The following is a 22129-nucleotide window of genomic DNA, read 5'->3' on the forward strand; positions in this document are numbered from 1 at the left end:
TTGGTACATTTGGTTTGCCAAGGTGCTCAAATTTTGTGGTGATAGGTGACAGAGAAGCTTACATCAGGAGTGTTGTTCATTTTGTGGATAATTTTTAATTATGGGCTGTACTATAAACTTACAGCTGTAGTTACCAGACAAACTTTGTGCCTGAATTAGGTTTGCTTCCCTGGTTGCCCAATACGTATGCTACAAAACTTGAAAACAAAATGTCAGAAAACTAAAAATGCCAAATGAAGGTTGACCACCTTGAACAAAGCAGGCACAGACTACTTTGACATGGCATGGGAAATGTTCTTTGCATAGAGAGTACTGTAAACATGCACCACAGAACATTGGCTTTATTTTGTATAAAAAATGACTCCATTACAGGGTGTAACTGAGTGTTATGGTACATTGGTTCCTGAACATCTCATAGACTCATATCTCAATGACTCCAGATGATTTCACATCCTGCTGATGTCAGCAGAATTGTTAATTGATCTAAACTGTGAAAGTTCAAGAAGTGGGGGCAATATGGGGTTGACTGCTAATTAGAGATGGATCCTGAAAGAGAGAGATGCAGAGAAAAAGGAGATAACTGAACATCTGGTAGAGCAGAGGTGGGCAAACTGTGGTGAGCTGTTTTAAGCCAGCCTGCAAGCTCCTGCTGGGGAGCAGGGTCTGGGGCTTGCCCCACTATGGCGCTCCAGCTGGAGTGCTGGGTCAGGGGCCTCATGGCCCTGCTCTGGCTCCTACATGCTCCAATGGTTCCCTCCAGCTCTCCAATGGGAGCTGCAGGGGTGGTGCCTGTAGATGGGGCAGCGTGCAGAGCTGCCTGGCCATGCATCCACATAGGAGCTAGAGAAGGGATATGCCACTGCTTCTGGGAGCCGCTTGAGGTAAGCGCTGCTCGGAGCCTGCATCCCTAAGCCTTGCCCCAGATGTGATTCCCTCTCCCGCTCTCCAAACCCCTCGGTTGCAGCCTGGAACAGCCTTCTATACTCCAAACTCCTCATCTGGAGCCTGCACCCCCAACCAGATCCCACACCCCCTCCTAGACCCCAATCCAATTTTGAGCATGTATGGCCCGCCATACAATTTCTATTCCCAGATGTGGCCTTCAGGCCAAAATGTTTGCCCACCCCTATGGTAGAGTGTTGGGTGTATCGTGAGCTTGGAGGCAAGTCCTGTAGACATTTCAAACATTAGGCTTCACAGGTTACAGCCTTTGGTGGGTTCCTGTAAACACTCACTGAGGCTGATAAAGTGATAAAGGATTCCTTTATTCTGGCAGTCAGAAATAAAATCTGCAGTTACCCATGGCTTTAAGTTGCAAACAAAATATAAACCAGCTTTTCTTAAGTCAGTTTCTGAGGGCAGGCCAGTGCATGGATAATAGTCAGTCTTTTGGGCCTCCTCCTTTTGCATGTGCAATCTTATATATGCTATCTTCTGTTCCATTGGTTATTTGATAAGATCCTCTGGCAACTACAGTAAAGCAGTAAGAAATGTGAAGGTATGGCTAGCTTCTTTTAATGTGATTTTAGCAGTTGGAAGCAAGAAGAGGCAGCTCATTGTGGTCCTCATTACCTATTGACCACCAGTAACTACTCTATAGAGTGTTGGTGTTGCGTGGACAGTACAGAGGGACATACTGGAGTATAGGAATGGTAGTTCTGGTTTAGAGTAGTGGCCGTAACTGATAAAGTGGAATTGTTTGGTGTAGAGAGCAAGTATACTATGGACCTGACCCAACTCCTGTTAATGTAAAAAGGAAAGATGGATTGGACTATATATATAAATTGTGATTTTTTTATACCTTTTTGAGGAGACAGATACAATGGAAGTTTTATGGAAGGATAAGGTAGTTTGATTTTTCTGTATTTCTTGTGAGCAGCTCTATGGAAGCAGAGATGGGTTTGGTATCTTGTTTAAGAAGTACAACCTTAACTTTGCATTTCTGGGTCTGACATTATTGTGAATTACTTGTTGTGAATCCATTGTAATTAACTGCAGCCTGAACTCCAGCTTTCCCTACAGGCGAAGAAAGTGCATGTCTATCCCACCATGTTACACAATCCAATGTTAGTCAGTCCTCAACTGCCTTTTTTAACAGAGGGAAAAAGTAGTGTGGTGGTACTTCCAGTGAGTTTGTTGGATGATGGGGAGACTACGTGCAAAAACAAATATGTAACTGATTTTATAAAACAAGAAAATAGTTGTTCATTTTCCCCACCTATGGGCTGGATTGCACTTCCACTTTTGTGAGCCCAGGAAACTCAAATCTAGGAGATCTTTGTAAGTTTCCCAGATGAGGGAGCTGCAGTTTTGCACCCTTTCCCTTTAACATCAGATGCCATCCCTTCAGTGGTACCATGAGTTTTTTTTGGGGGCTGGGATGATAAGGACGGAGCTTGTCTTAGCACAGCTGAACCCATCATTTCCTGTTGAGCCTGTAAATATCAGTGCAGAAGTCTGAGAACTAGTGCTGTTTTGAAACAGCATTAATTCCCATTGCATCCTTCCATAGCTTCTGCTATAGCTCACCCATGGAGGATTTTGTCAATGGCTTATGAAGAACCTCTTTCAGCTTTGCTGCCAAGAGGCTGGGGAATAGTAGGAGTGTGCAAGGACTCTCTGGGATTGCAGGTTCCTTTTGTTATGTATCCTGAGGATGGTTTTGGGCGATGATTGATTTATGGTACCTAGCTGCTCTACTTGGAAAAGACAACTTGACAGAAAATCCAGGGGGAGTACAGTTCCTCTTGTCTTGCTCCTGGACTTATTTTTGCAGGAAGATGTGATTTGATCCTCTGACTTTAATTTACTCAGCTAATCTTTGGTAATGCAGCATGTGTGGTATGTAAGGTCATTATTTGGAGACTCATGCATTACACAGAAGCACAATAAGATGAACTAAGGACAGTTTGAAGGCTAACCCAATTGTCTTACTGCTACAGGTTTAAGTCAGTTCCTTTGCCTCTGTAACATTGTCTCTGTGGTTTAGTGTTTGCAAAGCACCAGTTCTAGAGAAGTGTTCTGGTTGCAAAAGCTACCCTGTTCCCAGAAAATAAAAATAGGCTTTTAAAAACCAAGGAAATGTCTGTGCTGCCTGAAAGATCAGTTTTGACTAAAATTACTTGCATTGATGACAAAGCAGAGTTTAACCAAAATATTTATTGTTGAAATTACTCTGTAATTAGTAATGTTGTACAGCTAAATGTAACACCGGGTTTTACTGAAAATCACTATGTTATTAATGTGGCTTGAAAACTACAAAGAATAACCTTGGCTTACTTTACTTAGTGGCCTGGATAAAACTTGACTACAATGTTTTAAGAATGTAGGTTTTTATATTTTTTTGATAGTATTCTTCAGTATAATTTTAAAACACATGATGTGATCTCTTACCACAATAGAAAACTAGAGGAGCTTTCTTTCTTTTTAGTTGAAGTTGCCTGCACAGTTTGTTTGTTTTTGTTTTTTGTTTTTTATTCTGTCTATGGTCTTTCAAAACTTGCAGCAAAAATATCTATATTGAAGTGCTTTGAACCGAGTCTACAGCAAAAATAAACTTTGTCTTTTCATACAATACTTAAGACATCTCACACAAATACAATATAATCTCCTTTTTGGTTTGGTTGTATGAATTTTGACTTTTTTTTAAGAATTGTGCAACAGCTAGTTATACCCTTTTATAAAGGAAAGTGTACTTATGTTCTCCCTCTGAGAGGAAGTTTGCCTTCAAATCTTTCTATTCCTTCCTTGTTTTCTTCTCTCAAAAACACCCATTCTTGTAGTCACCCTCCTATTTTAAACAAACTTGTGTTTGCTTGCCAATTGCACAATTACTTTTCCTGTAAGTGTTTACTACTTTAATTTATTATGCATTCCTTCAATTTATCAGCTATGGAAGTTACTGGTCTGTAACCTCCAGATCTGTGTTATCCCATTTCCTAAGTAGCTTCAGTGTATACCATTTTCAAATTCTCTGGTAGTGATGGAACTCCCCAAAATAATCACCAGTGGTTCTATTAGTTCATTTAGTATACCTAAGTGACTTTTATGTGACCCTACTAATAGTAATATGTTCTAGTTAACTATGCAGTGGTTGACATGTTCATTCATGTAAATTGCCTAGGGAGGTTGTGGAATATCCATCATTGGAGATTTTTAAGAGCAGGTTAGACAAACACCTGTCAGGGATGATCTAGATAATACTTAGTCCTGTGGGGTACTGGATTAGAGGACCTCTCAAGGTTCCTTACAGTCCTATGACTTCTGATTCTGAGTTGCAATGATGCTATCCTCAATATTTGTCATATTTTTTCTAAATGGTAGCTGAAGGAAAATAAGAAGTATCAGCCTTCTTATAATTAATCTTTACCTATTGGTGAACCTACTCCTTTCTCTGCCATCTTGCTTTTTGGATACTTTCTGTGATGGGACATTGTCCCATCACATCATGCATCTGACATGAACTTAGTGCCTGTAAGAGGGATAGTTAAAAACCTGGTGCCATAATCTTCCTACTTAGATTAGTGCCTAATCTTAAAACTGCTTCAGGTCCTCTTCTCAGAGGACTCCTCTCTGAAAGTGGCTACAGTGGCCAGGCTTTGATAGAGGATGGCTTTATGATAAAGTTATGGTCATCTGTGTCACTTCTTTGTTCAGCCACAGTGATGGTAACCGACCATTGCATGATGCTCCTTTTTGCCCAGGACTGAGTGTGCTGCTAACCTTGATCTCAAGTGACCTAACAGGAAAACAGTTTTTACACTTTTGGTGCTCAAGGTTTGATTGATTGATTATACTTAACTTGAAATAATTAAAGTTTTTTGTTGTTTGTCGTATTGTAGCCATGTTGATTCCAGGATCTTAGAGAGACAAGGTGAATGAGGTAATATCTTTTTTTTTGAACCAACTTCTGTTGCTGAAAGGGACAAGCTTTTACAGAGTTCTGTTTAAGCTTGAAAGCTTGTCTCTTTCACCAGCGAAGTTGGTCCAATAAAATATATTGCCTTATTCCCCTTATTCTCACATTTTACTAGTTGAACATTTGCACTTAACTGTAGAGTGATACGCGCAACTAATTACTTCCCTTGGCTATATTTTGTGGTGTTTTCTGTGTTTTTACATGTATTATAGGAATGGTGTAATCTGTTTCCACCACACACAACTTCTAGAATTGGCTGTGATTCTATATTTCCAGGATTTTTGATTGTGGTTGCTTGCAACTTGAATGGCCACTTTATTTTTTTCATTTGTACATATTAAATGTGAGCAGAACAAAATCCCTGAGGGTATCTCAATGTTTGCTTTCTAATTCTGTTCAATGAAGAACTCAACATCTGGTATGAAACCACATTAAAAAGCCAAAAGAAATCTTTACCATGGTTTAATTCATAGAGAAGTATCTTTTTTGGTGGTGAGTCTGATTTCCTAACATTCAGAGAATTAAGGGCGAAAATTTAAATTATATGGGATAATTGCAAAATAGAATTTTGTGGTACATTACCTCTCATACTTGAAGTATTATAAAAAATCTTACCAAGAAAGTGCTGATAATACAGTGTCTATCATTCAAATGTAGTAAAGGTTAAGCTATATGTAAGCTATTCCTGCGTTCGTTGACATTTTGAATCCTGCTCTATGCAGTGAGAAAATGCTTAGGAAGGAAAATGGGGTATCTTTTTAAAAATTGCTGTAGAACCTTTACCTTACACCAGAGGCTATCAGAAAGGACTTATTTCAGAGGGGTAGCCATGCTAGTGTATATCAGTAAAAACAATGAGGAGTCCTTTTGGCACCTTAGAGACTCACAAATTTATTTGAGCATAAGTTTTCATGGACTATAGCCCACTTCATCAGATGCATGGAGTAGAAAATACAGTAAGCAGGTATAAAAATACAGCACATGAAAAGATGGGAGTTTTACCAAGTAGGGGCAGATCAGGGCTAACGAGGCCAAATCAATTAGGGTGGATGTGGCGCATTCCCAACAGTTGACAAGAAGTTGTGAGTATCAACAGAGGGAAAATTATTTTTGTAGTGACTTAGAGTCTCATATTGTCTTTATTTTCATTCCTTTTGGATGAGATGTTTAACCCATTACTAAATAATCATGTGAACCCCCTATCCACTAAAAATGATAGCAAACCACAAGTTTTTGAGCTAAATAGGACATGGTATCTGTGGTATTGAAAGTAGAAGCTAGAAACTGTCCTTAGGCTCTTAGGCTTTCAACCACAAATATTCTGGGTCCATACCCATTAATAACACTAATTGCAAACTTTCTCATAACATCTTGAAGACCTGCTGCTTTAAATTATGCTAGCATGGTGAATGTGTAGTAAATAGAGAAGTTAGTGAGTGGTGAAAGAATGGCTTTTAATTTTATCAGTTCCTCCAGAGACATTGATTGTATAGTCCATGTGTGACAGACATCACGGTGACTTGTAAATGTTTTTACAAAATACATTCTCCATCTTAACATGTAAAACACAAGGAAATACTTGGTAATGTTGTTTCTTCTAAAGCTTCTCATTTTGGCATAGCTTTTGGGATACACTGACTCATTTGCCACCTCCCATTTTGAGTATGTGGTAAAATCTCTCGTCTTTCCCGAAGAGTGGAAATTCTGATATTAAACCCCTATCATCTAAACCTATATTTAAGTGATCTGATGTTCTCGGCAGGAATTAACACACTTTCCCACAAAATATTGTGTATTGACAGTGGATGGTTCATGGGATTTAGTAGTAAAATACATAATACAAGCTGTAACTTCAAGATCACTGGTTTAAAAACCAGACCAATCTGGTAGTGACCCAGTTGTTACCATTTGATGGGCCAAATTATGCGTAATGAGTTGATGGAGACAGTAAGTGGATGCGGGGGCAGGTTTCACATGAAAAAAACCATCATAACTGGCACAAATTGATACTTTTTTTATTTGCAGTCTTCACTAGGGGCCAGGGATTAAATGCTAAATAGAATAGCCTCTCACTTCAGGAGAAGGTAATCTAAAGTTTATTTCAACCCTGACCTATAAAACATTAGTACTTCTTCATATATATACAAAAGACAAGACTTCTGTCTATGCTTTCATAACTGCTAAATTAAACTCTTTAAAATATACACTTGTTTTTAATTGTGCTGATCCACTTGTTAGTCTTTGTTTAATTTTTCTTGGCAAATCCATGAGCAAGAACTGATTGAGTTGAGTCCTGGACTAGCCAGGAAGAGCTTCCCACTTACTACTAGTGAGTGAATTTTTAAAGCAAACTATGCAAACTAGAATACACTTATGCTGTTTCACTGACTGTAAAGACGTGGCCAAATTTCAGTTCCTGCAGACTGAAATAAGTTCTACATTATGTTTAGAAACAACTAGTGCAGGGATCGGCAATCTTTCAGAGGTGGTGTGCCGAATCTTCATTTATTCACTCTAATTTAAGGTTTCGTGTCCCAGTCATACATTTTAACATTTTTAGAAGGTCTTTCTATAAGTCTATAATATATAACTAAACTATTGTTGTATGTAAAGTAAATAAGGCTTTTAAAATGTTTAAGAAGCTTCATTTAAAATTAAATTTAAAATGCAGCGCCCCCTGGTCTGGTGGCCAGGACCCAAGCAGTGTGAGTGCCACTGAAAAATCAGCTCGCGTGCTGCCGTCGGCACCCGTGCTATAGGTTGCCTACCCCTGAACTAGTGTGTAATAATTCCAGAGTCATAGAAGATAAGGGTTGGAAGAGACCTCAGGAGGTCAGCTAGTCCAACCCCTTGCTCAAAGCAGGACCAACACCAACTAAATCATCCCAGCCAGGGATTTATTAAAGACTTGTATACTGATATCTGAGTGCTGGTGGTTTGTTGGACCATGTGTCACTTTCAAAAAGTGTGGTTTCTCTACATCTCTATGCCTGTCTATTCATAGCTTTCCTTATTTTTTAGACAGTCTTGATTTCACTATCTCAAAACCAGGCAAGATACCAAAAAATAGACTCCATTTAACAGGGGATAAGAGGCACTGAACACACCTGCCTAAGGGAGTGTGTGTGTGTGTGTGTGTGTGTGTGTGTGTGTGTGGTTTTTTTTAAATCATTTTGATGTGGTAAGATTCTTCATCTGGAAAATTGTTGTGGATGATATACAAGGATTCATTATTCCATTGATTGATTGATGCATTTTAATTACTTCTGCTGCTTAAACATAGTTTCAGATAAATAAAGTAGTAAATTTGTAGAGAGATCTCTATAAAGCCATCTGTGTGGCTATGAAGGCAAATCTGGTCTAAAGTTAAACTAAGTGACTAGACTTTCATAGATCCAATGAAATTTGCATCTTAACATTTAATAAAGAACTTTACAGCAAAGGATAACATCTCTCAAAGAATGGAATAACAAACAGTCATACAGTTAGGATTAAATCTGTCATCCATAACCAATGACCTTAAGCAAAGATTCTACCCAGCCCATTTTTGTAATACAGTGTATTTAATGTTGAACTACACTTTCTGAAACCTTGAGTCTTGTCTGGTGACACACAAGAGTTCTAATGGCTTTCACTGTGCGCACTGCCATTCTAATGGAGCTAAAATAATTCTGAAATAAGGCATTTTAATATGGAATATCTCAGGTCCATCCATAGTTCACTACAGGGTATGGAACTTGGCAAACAAGTGGATTAAGTTTAATGTATGAATAAGAAATCTCTCTTTAATGGGTGACTATTAAAATATATATATTTTTTAAGCTGTCGACCTCTTCTGAGAACTCAGAGTTTGGCTCTAAAACCCTGCTGACAAAGATCTAGAACAGGCCCACACAACTCGTATAGCGGCGAAGGCCATATTACTCCAAAGAAAACAGCTGAGGGACGAAACACTTCTCCCCCCCTCCACCCCCCACAAGCGCCGCCCGTCCTGCGGAAACAAACTCTCCTTCCCCAGCGCCACCCCACCGAAACAGCGATATTGAACCTTGCTAATATGTTATAGCGGGCCTCTAAGGTAGTGTAATTAAGGTAAAAGAAAAATGTCTTTTTGCTAGAAGTAGAATAAAATCTTCCCCACAAAGTATGGATGAGGAAGGCGTGGAAGGCAGCACCTCCAGACGGCTGCAACCCTTGGAGAGGGGATGGGAGCCAGACCAGATCAGTAGAACAGGTCCGCCACCGACTCGTAGCTTGCCTCCTCAGCCCCCCAGCCGGTGTTGAGCTGCCAAAATCTAAACAACCGGTTCCTTCCTCACCCCACAAAGGAGTCTTGGCCCGCCCCCCAGCACCCCTGCCCTATTCCCCCTTCGCTGTCCCCTGACTGCCCCCTGCCGCCCCATCCAACCCCTTCTCTCATTCCTGATGGCCTCCTGGGACCCCTGCCCCCATCCAGCCATCCCTGTCCCCTGACCACCCCTGGAACCCCTGCCCCAACTGCCCCCCATCCAACCTCCCTCTCCTTCCTGCCGCCCCCCCAGGATCCTTGCCCCCATTCAACCTCCCCCCATTCCCTACCCTCTGACCGCCCTGACCCCCCCAACTCCCACTCCCATCTAACCTCCCTGCCCCTATCCAACCCCTGCTCCTTGCCCCCTTACCGCACTGCCTGGAGGTGGCTGGTGGTGCTACAGCTGCGCTGCTTGGCTGGAGCTGGGCCACGCAGCGCCTGGAGCACTGGGTCAGGCCGAGCTCGTGCCCCTCTGCTTCCCATGAATCAGCTGTTTGCTCAGGCCCAGGGAGACGAAGGTGGAGGTGAGCTGGGTAGAGGGGTGAGTGCGAGGAGGGTGTGTGCAGGGAAACCTCTCCCCGCACCAGCTTGCCTTTGCCTCCCTGGGCCTGAGCGCGAAGCCGCCGCTTCTCTGCCCTCCCAGGCTTCCCCTGTGAACAGCTGATTCGCTGGAAGCAGGGCAGAGTGTTCACGGGAGGAGGAGGAGTGGCAGCGAGCTGGGGCCAACCTCCAGCTTGCCTGCCTGCTCACTTCCTCAGCCACCCCTGCTCCCCCTGCCGCCGGCTCACCTGCCTTGCCTGCTCACTCACTTCCTCAGCCCCCTTGCCATTGCCTGCCTGCCTGCTTGCTCCCTCAGCGCCCCCCTCCCCCCCCCCCCCCCTGCGGCTCACCTGCCACTGCTTGCTCGCTCGCCTCCTCAGCTCCCCTTCCTCACCTGCCGCCGTGGGCCGCACAGTGAGCCCATGCTGGCCACATGTTGTGCAGGCCTGATCTAGAAGATACAGGGGATTTTCATAAACAATCCAAAATTTGGCTGGGCATGAAAAGGCCTTGCCTCCACTTCTGCATCTTAATCAGGTTATTTAAAATGTATAACCATTTTTTGACCTGCCTCTGATAGAGCTGAAGCCACAGAAAAGAAATCTACCTACCAAGAACATAAATTGCCCTGATGGCTGAGTCTGCTTTCCGGATTTGCTCCTTTTCTTTGTCATTAGACAGAATAACAGTGGTGCCTTTATTCTATATACTTGTTTCTACATGTAGGGAGTCTATAACTTACTGATATATAAGTAAGAAGCATTATTATTTTGCTTTCTTTTATATATGGGATAACTTAGAGTTTCCAATATTGAGAGTCCAGGCATTAATATCCAGATTTGCAAGAGTATGGACACTTCAAACCCTGACTTTTTTTTTTTCTCTCTCCAGGTACTTCTAATTTTCTTTCTAGCAAAGTGTATTGTTTTGTAAAATCCCTTGTTAACATTTCCTTTGCAATGTCCTTTGTTTCTTTAAGATCATATTCCAGGTGGTTTACTTGCTGCTTGTTCCTGGAAACTCTCTCTCTTGATCTGAGGCTGATAGTTTCCCAGGAACCACTTCCAGTTTCTTAAGACTGTCATAAACAGATAGTAGGAGTTAATAGAACAGAAGTACTTTATATCTCTTTTGCCTGTAAAGGGTTAACAAAATCAGTGAGCCTGGCTGTCACCTGAGCAGAGGACCAATCAGAGGACAGGATACTTTCAAATCTTGAGGGAGGGAAGTTTGTGTGTGTGCTGTTAGTTTTTGGTGGTTGTTCACTCTGGGGGCTCAGAGGGACCAGATATGCAACCAGGTTTCTCTCCAATCTCTCCAATACAGGCTCTTATAAGTTCAAAATAGTGAGTACTGGGTAGATAAAGCAAGTTAGGCTTATGTTTGTTTTCTTTATTTGCAAATTTGTATTTTGCTGGAAGGATTTTAATTTGTACTTGTATACTTAGGCTGGGAGGGTATTCCCAGTGTCTATAGCTGAAAGACCCTATACCTATTCCATCTTAAATATACAAGATAATTTTTACTGTTTTTCTTTAATTAAAAGCTTTTCTTGTTTAAGAACCTGATTTTTTTTTTTTTTTATTCTAGTGAGACCCCAGGGGACTGGGTCTGGATCCACCAGGGAATTGGTGGGGAGAAAAGGTTAATTTATCTCCTGTGTTAGGATTACTTTCTCTCTCAGGGAGAGTCTGGGAGGAGGAGAGAGAAGGAGGGGGGAAGGTGAATTTTCCTCTCTGTTTTAAGATTCAAGGAGTTTGAATCACAGTGATCTTCCAGGGTAACCCAGGGAGAGGAAACGGTAGGGGAAAGGGTTTACTTTCCTTGTGTTAAGATCCAGAGGGTCTGGGTCTTGGGGGTCCCCGGGCAGGGTTTTGAGGGGACCAGAGTGTGCCAGGCACTGGAATTACTGGTTGGTGGCAGCGCTACAAATACTAAGCTGGTAATTGAGCTTAGAGGAATTCATGCTGGTACCCCATCTTTTGAACGCGAAGGTTCAGAGTGAGGAATTATACCATGACAAAGACGCAAACTTATTTTTGTAGAAAGCCTATCTACATAGTATTGTGATGGGTCAGATAAGTCTTGTACTGGCAATGAAGCAGTTAAAGAGAAGCTTGTGGAGAGCCTGTGGAGACAGATGACGCTACCCTGCTATATGTGCAGCCAATATCAAACATGGAGAGGGGAGTTAGCCCAGTTGAGGGCTGACCAGAAAGGAGAGCAAAATTCTGCTACTTCCTCAATGAGAGAAGGCTGGTCCCAGCCAAGAGCTTAAGGCTACTTGATACCTGGATGAGGCATTTGGTGGATTGGACAGAGAGACCCAGGAAGGTAGACAAGGAGGGACAAAAGCCTGGAGCAGAAGTGTGGATCCTACTGAAAAATCCTTGGATGATCCTAATTTTTAGTTCATTGTTTGTTTTTTCCTTTGTTTTGGACTCCATGGCACTGGATCTGTGAGGGGTTGGGGACACCTGACTGGCAGGGGTCTCCAGCAGGGGAGTTGTGAAGCTTGATGGGCCACAAGGAGGTGCTGCATAGACAACCTGGTTGTATCCATGCAGGGCCAAAATAATTCTTTGTAAGGAAAGAGGACTCAAAGCTCTTAAAATTAGGATTTAAACGTGTGGAATTGGATTTTGTTAGTTCAATCTAATACCTTCTAAAACTATAGTCAAGACAAGGTAAGATGTACTTTATCATGTATTAAGGTAGTCCAGTTGAAATCTAGGAAGATCTTGGGTTTTAACGGGATCAGCTAGCATGTGTTAAGAATATACACTGCCTTGTCTACATAAGAGTTTTAGAACATGTTGGCTAACACCTTCTAACTCCCCTTCAAGGTTCACTCTTCCGCTGCCCAGATTTTTGTAGCTTGAAAAAAATCTGTCCTGACTAGTTTTTCCCCTTACTCTGCCTACCTTTAGGGGAGTAAATAGAAAGTGTGGAAGAGAAGATCCTTTTTCCACTTATTTGGAAAACAAAAAGTCCTTTTTGTGTATTAAATTTTTCAGTTGCTCTAACTGAAACTGCTCCTCCATCTCTCTGCATCTGCATTTGTTTGATTCAGTCACTCCCCCCATCCCCTCTCAGACTAATGCTTGACATGTGCATGGAGGAGTGGGAATGTGACAGAGCAAGACTGATATAAGATGCTGATTAGTTACTAGATTGTGCACAAATTCTTGAATGTGGATTATACAGTTATGATACAGAGAACTCCCAAATGCAATACCTGGGGAAAAGAGATGCAAAAAAATTTCATACTAATTTTATAATTCTTTACCAGTATGTAATACATCATTACATTGTTCCATATTTTTCAAGTGTGTGTGCAGAGAATGCTTGATGTTGAACAGTGGGTTTTTTTTATTTTATTTTTGCCCTAATGGATTCCATTACACTATTACTCTGTCCTAGTTTGTTTAGAATGGAGCTGGTATTTTATAAGTATGTTGAACTCATTAGGCTCAAGTTCCTTGCCCAGGATGTTGCAATAAGCTGACTCATTTAGTCTGGTGTGTGTACGTGTATACACACACACACACACACACACACACACACACACACACACACACACACACACACACACACACACACACACACAAGCAAAGTTACAGGTAGCTTTGCAGTTCATAGTCACTTTTTTATGTTCTTGGGGAGAGCATGAACATAATACAATGTAATCATTATTTAAAATGTGATGCACACAGACATTTGTTGGAACATGGTAATAAAATGTTCTTACTAAAATAGTAAATGCTATTGTAATGAAAAATCCCATAATATGCATTTCCCAAATGTTCACATCTGTTGAGTTATTACACTTGATGTTCCTTTTTAGAAAAGGGGGGGGGATTTTACTTTGCCACATCACTTCAAATTTTCTATCACTAAAGTCATAGTGTACAACTTGTTTTTTAAAACTGCTGCCCAAAACCTCTGTGGCAAAACTATTTTGTGTAGTATTTTTGGAAAGCAGGCCACTAACTGCTAGTCAATTGGGCGGGGCGGTTGATGTAGTAGCAAAGTATGCTACCACATGGTAGGGGATTGCAGCTATGGATCCTTGTGGTACATTTCATAACTATGACTCTGTATAAATAACAATAATGGTCCTTTGCTTTTAATCTGTTTGAGCCCAGGAGTGAAGGGTAAGGTAATGCATTCAATTCCTAGGTCTAACCTTATTTAAATTGCAAATTACAGACATTTGAACAGCGAATTTGAGTAACTGGATTTTGATGAAAAGCTAGGTTTGGAGGTGGGAACAAATCTGCAGCAATGAGTGAATCAGTTTAAAGTTGTATGCAGTATTTTTAACCATGGAGACTTAACTTTCGCATTATATGTTTAAAGGTCCTGGTCGTGAAACTAGTGGTTAACAGGAGAATGCTTAGAGTCAGCGCTGGAAAAAAACACTCAGTAAGGGGTTCTACTTTAAATGGAGCCTTTTGAGGCTAAAAAGTCCAGTTTCTGTCTTCTGCCATAGACGCTTTCTTTTAATTGATCTAAAGTAAAAAGATCCAGTTCTAAGATTGTTTACCCAAGTGATATGTGGTCTAAAGCCCACCCTGTATAAGTTGCAGTATGTGTAGAATTTGTTTTAGATTTAATTTCTCTAGAATTTGAGACTAAGAATTGGACTTTGATCTCTAACAAATAGCCTGGATAAAGTTAAGTAGCTAATTGCCACTTGTTCTTTCTCTCCTGCTTCATCAGCATAGGATGGGGAGGGAGGAATGAGCAAGTTAAATTAATATAGCTATCATGATCATATATCCAAACTAGAATAGTCAGGACACACTGCTGGTATTTTCCCACACCTACTCCTGCTATTTATGTTCACTGTTTTGGATTCCTGTGGGGGGTGTGTGTGTAGTTTTTGTTTTTGTTTTGTTTAAACTTTTTTGCCTGGTCTTTCCTCAGAGGCTTTGTTTCCCTTTTATTTTATATGATTTAGATAATGACAGAGTGTACTTATGTTTGTGGATGGTACCAAACTGGGAGGGATTGCAAGTACTTTAGAGGATAGGATTAAAATTCAAAATGTTGGACAAACTGAAGAAATGGTCTGAAGTAAATTGGATAAAGTTCAGTAAGGACAAAAGCAACTTGAGAAGGAACAATCATTTGCACACATACAAAATGGGAAATGACTGCTTAGGAAGGATTACTGCAGAAAGGGTCTGAAGGTCATAGGGTATGAAGATCACCATGCATCAGAAGCTAGATATGAGTCAACAGTGTAACACTGCAGAAAAAGCAAACATCATTCTAGGATGTATTGGCAGGAGTGTTGTAAGCATGACATAAGAAATAATTCTTTTGCTCTACTCCGAGCTGATCAGGCCTAAACTGGAGTATTGTATCCAGTTCTGGGCACCACATTTCAGGAAGGATGTGGAGAAAGTACAGAGAAGAGCAATAAAAATGCTTACAGGTCTAGAAAACAAGACCTGTGAGGGAAGATTTATAAAACTGGGTTTTAGTCTGGAGAAGAGAAGACTGAGGGGGATATTAAAAAGTTGTTACAAGGAAGAGGGAGAAAAAATGTCCTAGCCTCAGAGATTAAGGAGAACAAGAAGCAATAAGCTTAAATTGCAACAAGGGTGGTTTGGGTTGGACATTGGGAAAAACTTCCTAACTGTCAGGGTAGTTAAGCACTGGAATAAATAGCCCAGGGAGGTTGTGGACTTTCCATCATTGGAGATTTTTAAAAGCAGTTTAGACAAACATCTGTCTGGAATGGTCTAGATCAGGGATCTCAAATTCTAATCAGCAGGAGGGCCACATGAGGACTAGTACATTGGCCCGAGGGCCGCATCACTGAAACCTTCCATGAGGCCCTGCCTCTTCCCACCCTGTCATGGTATAATTCCCCACTCTGAACCTTAGAGTCCAAAAGATGGGGTACCAGCATGAATTCCTCTAAGCTTAATTACCAGCTTAGATCCTGTAGTGCTGCCACCAACCAGGACTTGGAGTGCCTGGTACACTCTGGTTCCCCCAAAACCTTCCCTGGGGACCTAAGATCCAGGGGGTCTGGGTCTTAACACAAGGAAAGTAAACCCTTTCCCCCACCGTTTCCTCTCCCAGGCTTTCCCTCCCTGGGTTGCCCTGGAAGATCACTGTAATTCAACTCCTTGAATCTTAAAACAAAGGGAAATGCACCTTTCCCCCATCCTCTTTTCCCCTCCCCAAGAGGTAATACAGATTCAAGCTCCGTGAATCTAAAACAGAGGAAATTCCACCTTTCCCCCTCCCTTCTCTCTCCCTGTCTCCCACCAATTCCCTGGTGAGTGCAGACTCAATTCCCTTAAGCCTCAACAAGGGGGAAAAAAAAATCAATCAGGTCTTAGAAAAGAAAAACTTTTAATAAAAGAAATGGAAAAAAAGTAAAAGTTGTCTCTGTAATTTAGATGGTAAACGTTACAGGGTCTTTCAGCTTATAGACACTAGAGAGAAGCCTTCCCCCCCCAGCACAAATACAAATTAAAATCCTTCCAGCAAAATACACATTTTGATTGTTTTCTTTATTTGCAAAAGACTAAACTGCCCTTCTACTTGTACTTACTATGTGAACAGAAAATTAGAGAGCCTGTAGGTATGTCTGGTCACTCTCAGAACCCAGAGAGAACAGACAAACAAACAACACAAAACAAAGACTTCCCTCCACCAAGATTTGAAAGTATCTTGTCTTTTGATTGGTCTTCTGGTCAGGTGGTCCAGGTTCACTGCTTGTAACCCTTTACAGGTAAAAGAGACATTAACCCTTAACTATCTCTTTATGACACACCCCTTCCCCAAATCCCGGCCCCACCTTTTCTCCGCCTCCTCCCCTGAGTGTGCCACATCCCCGCTTCTCCCCACTCCCTCCTGGAACATCCTAAGCACTGCGAAACAGCTGCTTGGCGGCGGGAAAGCGCTGGGAGGTGAGCGGGGACACGGCGCTCTAGGTGGGGGCAGAGGGGACCTTGGCAGGCCACAGGAAATAACTCCGCGGGCTGGCCATGCGTTTGAGACCCCTGGTCTAGATAATACTCCAGTCCCCCGCACTCGTGGCAGGACTAAACTAGATGACTTCTTGAGGTCCCTTCCAGTCCTATGATTCTATTTTTCTCTCTTCCCCTTGCATCTCAGTCTTCCCTTATTGCTTTCCTTCTGTCATTCTTCTTTTGTTTTTCTCCTTTGACTTTGCCTTGACTCTACAATTCAGCAGTGATACTGAGTTGAGTAGGAGCTAGACTGTTTCTCATATCTTGCTCTAATTGAGAAGAGACTTTCACTGCCATGCTAATCCTTTGAGGCATCCTATGTGTATTGGGGTAAGAAGTAGCTGATGTAGGTGCTATGTGAAACATACTACAACAGTGTTCAGTGTATATGCAACACCTAGCAAAGTGGGGTCCTGCTCCATGACTAGTGTTTCTAGGCAATTTGGTAATAGGTGATGCATAGGACATAATCTAGAAGACAGGGTTGGCCTTTGCTCCAAGGGGCTTACATTCGAAGGGTATACTTTTCATTCAGGGACTCCTAATAGCTGTTCTTTTATGGGCTGCCTGAAAAACAAAAGTCCTGAGCAAACAGTTTTGTAAACTGTTTCAGGATTATAATATTGAATGGGGTAAATCTAAATCTCATGAGAGAACTAAAGCCAAGTTTTAAATCTTTTATTAGAATACTTTTGAAAATGCATTGTAATAGAAACAAGACTTATGTATTACTTAGTTTTGGTTACTAATCAATACCAGAGTGGCTGAAGTATTGTAATAGTAATTTGTAATTGTACACAGTGCTAGTTAATATTTGTAGTACTACATAAATAATGTAGCAGAGACAGTTATATTGACAATATTCAGTAGCAACACCCAGTTTTTGCATAGTTATTGAAGAGCTTTGGGAATAGGAAGTATATTTTGATGGTAGGGGCGGAAACCTGAATTAATGATTCTTGTAGTGTACAAGGGGAAGAAGTTAATTTCTTCTGATCAAAAAATTAAGGGATTTTAGTCTTTGTATCCTAAATAATTGAAATTTGCGTGAAATCTTATACTATTTTGGTGTATATTAGATGTTATAATTTATGTAGCTATTAGTTTCTATAAGTTTCAGTAGAAGGTTGTGAGAGCCAGATGAAAACCTTTTTTTAGGAAAAAAAAAAATTGACTGTCTCTATCTGGTGTTGCCATCTCTGCCTATTCAGCATTAGTGTCATGGTCTAAATTGCTGTTGAGTTTCCAAAACATCAGTCACTTAATTTTGGTATCAGAAATAATTGTTTATAGTCTCACATGTAGTGAGACAGCTTTTCAGCTAAAACAAGGTTGAAGAATCCAGGAATCCTCTTTTTGCTTGAGATCAAGCTGCAAATTTGTAGTCTAGTGGTAGCTTATTTTGACTGATGGAGCAATTGAATGTAAATAGATTCTGTGCACATGATGGTACAATGATGTTGAGGTTTATACCTGTCCTCCTAGTGCAATAGTCATAGGGTTTTTAAGGCCAGAAGGGACCAATGGATCATCTATTCTACTAAATGATCCTGTTTATCACAGGCCACCAACACAACACAGCACCCACAACAACTGAAGTTAGACCAAAATATTGCAGTCCAGAGAAGACTCAACTCAGCCTATGGTACATCAGAGGGTACCAAGATACATGAATGTCTGAGACCCCCTGCAATGACAGGGAAATGATGAAGTGATATGTAGCCAGATAATCCTGGCAAGTGACCAACAGCCACATGCTGCAGAGGAAAATGGAAGAAAAACCCAAGGTCGCTGCCAGTTTTACTTGCGGGAAAATTGATTCCCTATCCCCCATATGGCAATCAGTTAGACCCTGAGCATGTGGGCAAAAACTAGCTAGCCAAGCACCTGAGAGAGTGAGTGAGTGCTTGGTACCGCCTCAGCACTTGTCCACCCTGCATAGTGTCCTTTCTCAAGATGTGGCATCTGTGATACTTCAGAGAGAGGCCACTAACCCACCTGTGTTTCAGGCAGGAATGGAGGGGGAATCAAGCCAGCCATTGGCAGGGGACAGGAAGGAAGACTTAAAAGCTCATGCTTCAGGAACATAAGGCATAACCAGGAAGTGAGCCTTAGGACTGCTGAGCCCTGATCCCTACCATCACAACCAATCCTGTCATACAATTGCAATCATAAATTTGTCCAGCTCTTTTGTAAAACTAATTAAGTTGTTTGCCTCACAATTCTTAGTGGGAAGCTGTTCCAGAACCTCTCTCCTCTGACAGTGAGAAACCTTCTTTTAATTTCCAGTCTGAGTGTCCGCAGAACCAGTTTATACCCATTTGTTCTTGTGCTAACATTGTCCTTTTAACTGAAATAGCTCTTCACCCTCTGGTGTTTATCCCCCGAAGTATTCTAGAGAACAATCATATCCCCTCTCACTCAAGAGTGCTGGGCATACAGTTGTGGCAGCACCCCTTGGCTTAAAGTGGTTTCTGTCATAGGTTTTACAGTTAAATGGCTTTCAGCATTCCCCTCCCCCCCCACCAAAACAAAACTGTCCCAGTGCCACAGCTCTCACCCTTCCTTTTGTGGAACTAAACAAGCTGGGCTCTTCCAATTCATTGTACGATGGTAATAATACTTCTCTATCTCTGTTGGAAATGCCTTTCGTGATGCAGCCAACTATCCTATTTGTTTTTTCACAGCTGAATCATGTTGGTGGCTTCTGGTCATACTGTGATTGACCAATACACCCAGGTTTCTCTCCTGTGTCATTTCCAACTGATGAATCCCCAGCTTGTAGCAGAAATTCAGATAATTAGACCCTGAATGCATGATTTTGCATTTTGTACTAGTGAATTTCATCCCATTTCTGTTACTCCAGTCTTCAAGATCATCCAGATCTTCTTGTATAATACTCCAATCACCTTCTGTATTGATACCTCCCAGCTTTGTATCATCAATAGGTTTCTTTAGTGCACTCCTTTTTGTGCCAAGGTCATTAATAGAAATATTGAATAAGACTGGTTCTAAGACAGTTCCTTGAGGAACTCAGCTAGTAATCTCCCTGCAGTCCAATAGTTCATCTTTCAGCACAACCCATTGGCTTTTTTCTTTTAACCAGTTTCTTATCCACCTTCCAATTTTTGCACTAATCCTCATCTCTAATTTAATAAATTTCCCATGTGGTACTGTGTCAAATGTTTTACCCAAGTACAAGTATATTTTTAAAAACTAAGCTAAAATTTATTAAAAAAGAAGAGAGAGTATTGGTTAAAGGATCAATATACATACAGACTTGAATTCAATTTTTGAGGTTCAGATACATAGCAGAGGTGAGCTTGTAGTTGCCAAAAGTCCTTTCAGATATAGTTCATAGGTTATAGTCCATATTCAGGGTGGCTCCTTAGATCTACTGCATTTCCCTTAAAAATGCAGTTATTTTTTCAAAGAATGAAGAGTGAAGATACGGCGTCACTGAAGAAAAACTGCTTGTCAGGTCTTTGAGAGGCTGGCAAGCAGTTTTTCTTCAGTGACGCCGTATCTTACTGGAAAAAGCGGTTGCCATGTATATCTGTTTGACATAGGGCTTGTCTATGCTAACCACTGAATCGGTGGGCAGTGATCAATGCAGCGGAGGTCGATTTTATAAATCGACCCCGGAGTGCTCTCCTGTCGACTCCGGTACTCCACCAGAACTTCTTGCGGAGTCAATGGCAGAGTGTCAGCTGTCAACTTACCTCAGGGTCTTCACTACGGTAAGTAGATCTAAGTAAGTCAACTTCTGCTAAGTTATTCATGTAGTTGAAGTTACATATCTTAAATAAGCCCATAGAGATCTCATTTCTGGAATTTTCAGCCGAACAGCAGGGGGATTGGAACTAGTCCCTTTCAGCTGAAAAAAATTCATCTATTTGTACTGTCTGGAAGATCTTTATTTTTGTGGCTGTCCCTTTGCTTGAATAACTTAGGACGGGATGGCAACGTTTCAGAAGTGGTGTGCCGAGTCTTCATTTATTCATTCTAATTTAAGGTTTCGCATGCCACTAATACATTTTTAGAAGGTCTCTTTCTATAAGTCTATAATATTTGCACAACAGAGAACATTATAAAGATTTTCTAGTATTTTTGGTGGTTGCAGTAATACTAGTAGCCTAAGCTATTGTATGTCATTTTCAGTCCTCTTTCTTTTGAACTGCATTGGCATTTAGGAGCCTGGAAATACATGCTCTCCCCTTCTCCCCCCCCCCCTTGATGTTTAGATCATATGGTACTAATTGAAAAAGGTCATGCTAGGCTGATTTTCAGTTTTGTTTTGCTTTGGTTTGAAGAATGAAGTGAAATCCCAGAGGGTATGAGATGCTGTGTATGGGAGTCTCTGTGGCTTGGCTATCTGGGAGTAACTTGTTTGGGAAACCTCTAGCATGTGTCTTTGTTTCCCTTATCTTAACATCTCAACTTCCTTTTTTGAAAGTATTTCTTCTTCCTTTTACTCAGTAGTCAAAAGGAAGATGCTTTGTGTTTCTTTTTTGCCAGGTCTCTTTCCTCTAAATGAGGAGCTATTTCTACTGACCTCAGTTTCTGCGCTGGAAAAGCAATTCGATAGGCAGCCTTTATTTCTCAAGAGGACGTAGTTGGTCACATGATAAAATTATCTTTGCTGCTGTTAGCCCTAAAGAATTGGTTGCTATGCAAAAACTCTGCTCGAGTTATTAGCAATTAGTGCTTTTTTAATTGAAAAGCCTTCCTCCTTTTCAACTGAGAGAGCCTTGGTATTTTTCTACCTGGATTTCTAGTATGGTACAGTTACTTGGATGTAGCTTCTGTTTTGAATTATGTGTTCTGCTGCTTCTAAGTAGTTGTCTGTCTGCTTTGCTTTTTGGTATAGTTACTGAAGTCCATTTGCCTATAGAAGACTGTTTCCTCAAAACAATCAGGTAAGAGAATACCTTTCCTCAAGTTCTGTTGTGCAATCCTAGACATTCTAACTTTGCTTTTTGGTTTTTGTTTTTGTTTGTAGTGGAAGGAGAATACTATGTAAAAGACTTCCTAGACAGCACTGTTTTAGTGTTACAGGAATTCAATTTGTGAGGAGGCAGCAAGCTCCTCACAAGGAGGAATGAGAACTGGCAAACTCTGTGTAATAGGGAATAATCTCAGAGCAACTCTTGCTTTTGTTTGTTCGTTTTCCCCGTCTGACAGGGAAAAGCACATCCCTGAATCTAGACTACCATAATATAACTAGGGAAAAACCTAATTTCCTAGCTAGCTTCTTCTGAGGACTATAAAATTCTGGATTTTTTGGGGGTGGGGGGGGAGCACGTCTTTTGATTTATCTAGGTTCCATCACACTGCCTGTAAATTAACCATTAGAAGTCCATTACAATCACTGTGTGG

At 41.1% G+C, this 22129-nt stretch overlaps 1 protein-coding gene across 13 annotated transcripts in view; it reads left to right on the plus strand.

The window, feature by feature from the left end:
• The window catches only part of EPB41L2 (erythrocyte membrane protein band 4.1 like 2), a 279503-nt gene that overhangs the window by 4441 nt on the left and 252933 nt on the right, over positions 1-22129 (plus strand). For all 13 annotated transcript variants that reach the window (XM_050949494.1, XM_050949498.1, XM_050949495.1 and 10 more), the window contains exon 2: positions 21621-21669. The gene's annotated coding sequence lies outside the window, so the exon portion shown is untranslated. The remainder of the gene's footprint in view (positions 1-21620; positions 21670-22129) is intronic.

Source organism: Gopherus flavomarginatus, chromosome 4, assembly GCF_025201925.1.
Source record: "Gopherus flavomarginatus isolate rGopFla2 chromosome 4, rGopFla2.mat.asm, whole genome shotgun sequence".
In the NCBI taxonomy this organism is placed as follows: Eukaryota; Metazoa; Chordata; order Testudines; family Testudinidae; genus Gopherus; species Gopherus flavomarginatus.